Source organism: Cannabis sativa, chromosome 2 (assembly GCF_029168945.1).
Source record: "Cannabis sativa cultivar Pink pepper isolate KNU-18-1 chromosome 2, ASM2916894v1, whole genome shotgun sequence".
Lineage (NCBI taxonomy): Eukaryota > Viridiplantae > Streptophyta > Magnoliopsida > Rosales > Cannabaceae > Cannabis > Cannabis sativa.
This window is the reverse complement of record NC_083602.1, coordinates 48345728-48351935: the sequence shown is the minus strand read 5'-3', so window position 1 is coordinate 48351935 and position 6208 is coordinate 48345728.

The following is a 6208-nucleotide window of genomic DNA, read 5'->3' as shown; positions in this document are numbered from 1 at the left end:
ATCACATGTTGATCCTATATCAAATGATCTTAATCCAGATATGGTTAGGTTCGATCTCAAGAGTATTATACATGTTATTTGATTTGTTAGTTAAGCCTACTTTTGAACAGTGAGGGTGATACGTACATTTTGGGAACATGATAGTATAATTGAGTGGGAGCGCTAACATAAATATGGAGTTTAAAACTTCTATAGGAATTTAGAAGTGAAACGATGATATCCTTCGAGCTTGGCTAAACAGAGATAAATGGTTGAGATCTCATTTCACTTCGCTGAAATATCATTTAAACGGAGCTAAGTGTTTTAAGGATAAAATACATTGAAGGTGTAATGGTAATTTAGTGCCTATTCAATGTAGATCATCTATTAGAGGGTCATTGATCAAATTAGGATTATAACAATGGATAATTAATAGCGTATCTATATTGTTGAACATATAGAGCGTTCTATATGACTGAGAGTGCAATTCCAAGTTCCAAGTGTGGATTCAATAAGGAATTAATAAGTTAAGGAATTTACTTGGTAAATTCGGTTCGACTTATTAGATGCTCGGTTATATAGGCCCATGGTCCCCATACTAGTTGAGACCATACTGCTTGTAAGACTCAGTTAATTGATTTTAATTAATCAATTATAATTCTAAAGTTAGACTATGTCTACTTTATGAATTTTCACTAAGCAAGGCGAAATTGTAAGGAAAAGAGATTCTAGGATTTATTTGTTAATTAAGAGACTTTATATGTCTAATTAATAAATATATTAAATGAAAATATTATTTAATAATTAATTTTTAGTTATTAAATAATTAGAATTAGCATTTAAACGGTTGAATTAGAAAATTGGCATTTTTGAGAAAATGGGATTAAGAAATGACAAAATGGCAAAATTGCAAAGTGAGGCCCATTATCCACTAATATGGGCGGCCACTTTGTATAGGGTTTACCATTTATATTTTTCATTATTTTAATGCCATACAATTCTAACCTAAACCTAGATGACATTCTATAAATAGAAAGTGATGGCTTCAGGAAACAATGCAATTCATCTTATTCTTTTATAGAGAAAAACCTGAGCCATAGCCGCCACCCTCTTCTTCTCTTTTCTTCTCTTCAATTTCGAAATACCCTAGTTATAGAGTAGTGCCCGCACACATCAAGTGGTATCTCAATCATAGTGTGGAAGATTGTGTAGAATCCAAACATCAAAGAAGGAGAGAAAGAGATCCAAGTTCAGATCTTAATTATGTTCTGCTACAGAAAGGAATTAAGGGCTAGAGATCTGAACGGAAGGAGTCATTATATTCCGCTGCACCCAATGTAAGGTTTGCTAAACTTTATATGTGTTTATTTCATTGTTTTAGAATTCATATTAGGATGTTAATGAGACATACATGGTAGTAAATCTAGATCCTCGTAAAATATTTCCAACAGGGGTCCCCCCCTATGACCCAAGTTGGGGGGGGGGGGTAATGTTACGAAAATTATAAACACTACGCAAGTATACGCAATCAAGTAGTAAACTCACACAGGTGAGGTCGAACCACAGGGAATTGGATTAAATACTACTAAACTATACCTATAATTCTATTTGGCAAATCCAAAAAAATTATGATTTAAGAGAATTAAAGTAATTCAGAAAACTCAAAACACAGTTAAAGTTTAAGCAAGATGAGATGATAGGGAGGAGAATCCTGTTGTTGTTTACCCAAATCGTTAATGCCTAATTGCTATCCTATTCTTGAAGTGAATGACAGATTATAAAGTAACCTAGCTCTTTTCTGATCTTCTAGGTTCTAAATCACATGTTATATAATTAATTCCTTAATTAAACTAACATGAAATCAGCATTAGGTAATAATCTACTCATCACATAAGTCATGTAAATACTCTCATTTCACATAGAACATCGATTATCCAAATTTTAGCATTCTAAATTCTCAGTTTTCAGATTTTGAATTGAGATCATAAAGCATGCACAAGGTGATCAATCTTAAACATGAAATTAAACACAAATTAAGATAATTTCACAAACAAGAATGAAGGAATGGCAATTATGCATTAACTAGGAAAAAACATTAAACAACAATCATCATCCTCCCTAAATGGGAAATTTAGTTCAGAAATAAATCCATAACCATTCCTATAGCAATATTCAACATAAAGAAATTAAAGAGGAATAAAGAAAGAAACTATTGGTGGATGAATTCTGGATCTTCACTTGAATCACTATGCTCTTCCTGCCGCTCTCTGCTGTGTTTTAGGGTTCCAAATCGCTTCCCCTGACTTCCAATCGCAGTTTTCTATTTATAACTAATTTTTAGGGTTCGATGGACAAAAATGCCCCTGAGCCATACGGGATCTCGCCGCGGCCAAGTATAGCCTCGCCGCGGCCAGATCGATGCTAAAAAAAACACGGTTCTGTAACTAGCATTTGGCCGCAGCGAGGGTGTATCTCGCCGCGGCGACTGGAGCTCCAAAATTCCCTTGTCCAATTCGCGATTTAGCCGGGGCCAAGCTGTGTCTAGCTGCGGCCAGATATCCAGTTTTCCTCGAAATGGTGTTTTTCTTGGCCCAACTCGTCTTTTACTAGACTTTTACATCCTGAGTTCTCTATTATTCAAACGAACCTGAAAACATAGAAAACAAGCGTAATTCTGTCCCAACACAGTGAAAAATGCACATAAAATAGATCCAAAATATAGGCTAAAAATAGCCTAACAAACTCCCCCAAACTGAATCTTTACTCGCCCCCGAGTAAAACTAAGACTCAAACTAAAAACAAACAACACAATAGATAACCAAACTTTCGGACGATTGAACTGCTACCACCACCTACACAACTTCAAGCCATCAATAACCAGAATTTCAACTTGCCAACTCTAAGAACTAATTTGGATGTACAATTTAGAAGTAAGCAATTCATACAAACACAAAACATCGCAATTGCCGTTCATATCACAACCGTTCTAAACTTCCCGACATTCCACTAACATATGATCAATAAGTTTGGATGACATCCCTCTCTCCACTCATGTTGACAAATTTCTCTTTGGAATCAATAGGTCTTTTTCGGTTATCACAACGTGGCTTAGGTACATGGGTAGGTGATAAGTCATTTAAGCTACATTATACCATAAGCACTATTAACCAAGCAAGCACCCACATTTATTTTTTTTCTTCAAATATCCCAAAGACAATAGTAAGAGATTGCATATTTTTTCCTATGTGCCTACCTCATATTTTTTTCATATTTTTTCAAGAAGACATTATCACATATTTTTTCTTTTTTTTTTTCTATCATTTTTTTTCCAATAGAGGCACAACACACAATACTTTATCATATATTCTTTTTTTTTTCAATCTCTTACTAAAACACTTTATTTCCCCACTTACAACAATTTATACCCCCAAACTTGCTTAAAGGCTCATGGCATAATAAGGTATGTTTAGAGTGAAAAGAGTTAAGGATAATGAGTTTAGCTTAGGTAAGTGGTGAGAAATTTTTAGAATATGTTAAGGCTCAACTTTGGGTATACTAGGGTAAAATGTTCGGGTCGGCTCGAAAGGCTCAATCGATCCAAAGAAAACTTGCCTAAATCATTTTCCAAAAAAAATCATCAAGGATTTCGCTTCAAGAGAGTATGTCAAACAAATTCTATTTCATGTCAAGTCAATCATTCCACAATCCAAATAGAACACAAGTGATATGCGTCAAAAACAAATGTTTTATATCTACATGAACAACCTTCTAACACACATCCATCTTAATTCAAACAGTTGCAAATCAAGCACACAGTTAAGATTTTGATCCATTGCACAAGTGAATAACAGTGGTTCCATCAATCTTCCAACTTAGCTATCAACACATGACACTAAAAAAAAACTAATTAACTAAAACAAATAAACTGAAAAAAATTAAGTCTCTCCCCCCAAACTAAAGATGCACATTGTCCCCAATGTGTGAAAATAAACCAGGATGAGAGAAACTTACCTGAGCCCCTTAGAAGGGGTTTGGCGGAGGTGGCTGATCATAGGGGTTGAAGTGGGGTGGCATGGCGAAATAGTTAGGATCGTCCACACCGACATTCATCCTCGTGACAAGTGTGTTCAATTGGGCCACCTGCTGCTCATCGAAAACATTCCGTTGGGCAATGTAATTCTGCATGTGCATGTTTTACTGAATCAGATAATTCAACTGATCGTGAGTGTACTGCATGGCGGGGTCAAGAGGCCTGGCAAGACGTGGTGGTTCAATGTCTTCATGCTCCTCTTGTTCTCTTGCAGGAGGATCTCTCTGAGCTGGCGGTTGACCATAAGGGTGAGGAGGTTTGAGTCGAAGAATAGTGGCCAAGTTAATACTGCGTTGTGGCGCTACCTTGGTATCATAAGAGTACTGTGGTACTCCATGTTTCTCACAAAGGTCAGTGATTATTCCAGCAAGCCCAAGTCCACCACCATAAGACCCCTCAACCATTATATCAAATGTCACTCGAATTATGTCCCCCACATTCAGATTGTAACCTTTCATCATTCCATAAACCCACTTAATCCTGTCCATCTGAGCATCAGAAAAATGTTTGTTCAGGAGCATACTTGCACTAACAAAGTATAGTCATGCCTTGGCTACCTGGTTGAGTTCACATCGATACAATTGATATGGTTCTCCATCATATGTATGAAACCTAAGTCCAGGATACCCTAGAGTTTTGGCTATATCCACATAATCCAAACTTTTTGCCCGAATTTGCTGCTTCAAAGGTTGTTGTTCTACAGTGAAGGTTGGTAGCTCATAAAGAGCATGAATTTCAGCTGTGGAAGCAGGCACTTTAACCCCCCTAACCCTCACCTTGTCATCCTCTCTTTCTGGCCAGTTGGCTAAGAATTCTAAAGCTAAGGTTTGGTTGCTACGCTCAGTGACATCCACGAACTTAGTCCACTGCCTATTTAAGATTTGATCCCTAATGGACGCAAATACAGCAGGAATGTTTGCAGTTAGGCTCAGGTTAACAATATCAATCCCACTATCTTCAATGAATGCCCTATCTTTCAATTTCAAAAACCGCTCTTGAGCATCCATATTGGTAAACCTTACTCTATCTAGATTAGAGTGACCCCTAGGTGGGTTGGATGATGAAGCTCCCCCTTGTTCAGTCACTCTTGATCTTTTAGGACCCATCTCACCCCAAATTTTCTAACTCTCAAGATTTTTAAAAATTTTGACAGCACTTCCCCTTAAAAATCCACTTCCCGGGAATTAACCCTCTCACAAACAAACCCAATTTTACTCACAACAACAATATTGAACAATGTATGGAGCAAAAATCTCAAAAATCCAACAAAAATTCCAAAATTCTCTAACAATCCACAAATAATCCAATAAAAATTGTATAGAGAGTCTCAAAATTGTTACCTTAATGAGAATCCATCTTTATTCAACCTCCATTGAAGAAAACTTTGAAGTTTTTGAGAAGGAAGAAGATGAATAGTGATTTTTGAAGTTTGGGTGAGGTTTTAGGGATTTGGGGTTGATTTTGAGAGGGAAAGGGTGTTTGATGAGAGAAATAATGGTTTAGGATGATTTGGGATGAAGATTTATGGTTAGATCTGAAGGAAAAGGGTTTTTGAATGGGATTAGATGAAGAAAATATGGTGGAGGCGAAGTATTTTCGGTGTGGACGTTAGGGTTGAGAATGAGGGAGTTGATTTTGAAATTATGTGGTAAAGGCTTTTACGTGTCTGACCACCTCGCCGCGGCCAGAAATGGGATCGCCGCGGCCAAATAGGCCCAAGAAAATGGCCTCTCTGCCTAGACCTTCTGGCCGCGGCCATACTCTCCCTCGCCGCGGCCAGATTGCTTCGAAAAATGGCCTCTCTATAAGACCCTTTTGGCCGCGGCGGCACTAGATCTGGCCGCGGCCACTGGGTCGTACCCAAAAAAACTTTTTTTTTTCATTACTATACAGTACAAAAATAATAAGAAAACCCAAACTTGTTTTACCAGTTTTCTAAACAAGACTAGAAAGAACGTCTAAAACGTAAAAAAATTCAACTAAAACATAAAGAAAACTTGGGTTGCCTCCCAATTAGCGCTGTTTTTATCGTCGCACAGCTAGACGTTGATCGAGTTCTTCATAGTGGCGCCAGAATCATGGCAGACTTGGTTTGATCAATTTGACCTCCCAAGTAGAGCTTTAACCGCTGCCCGTTAA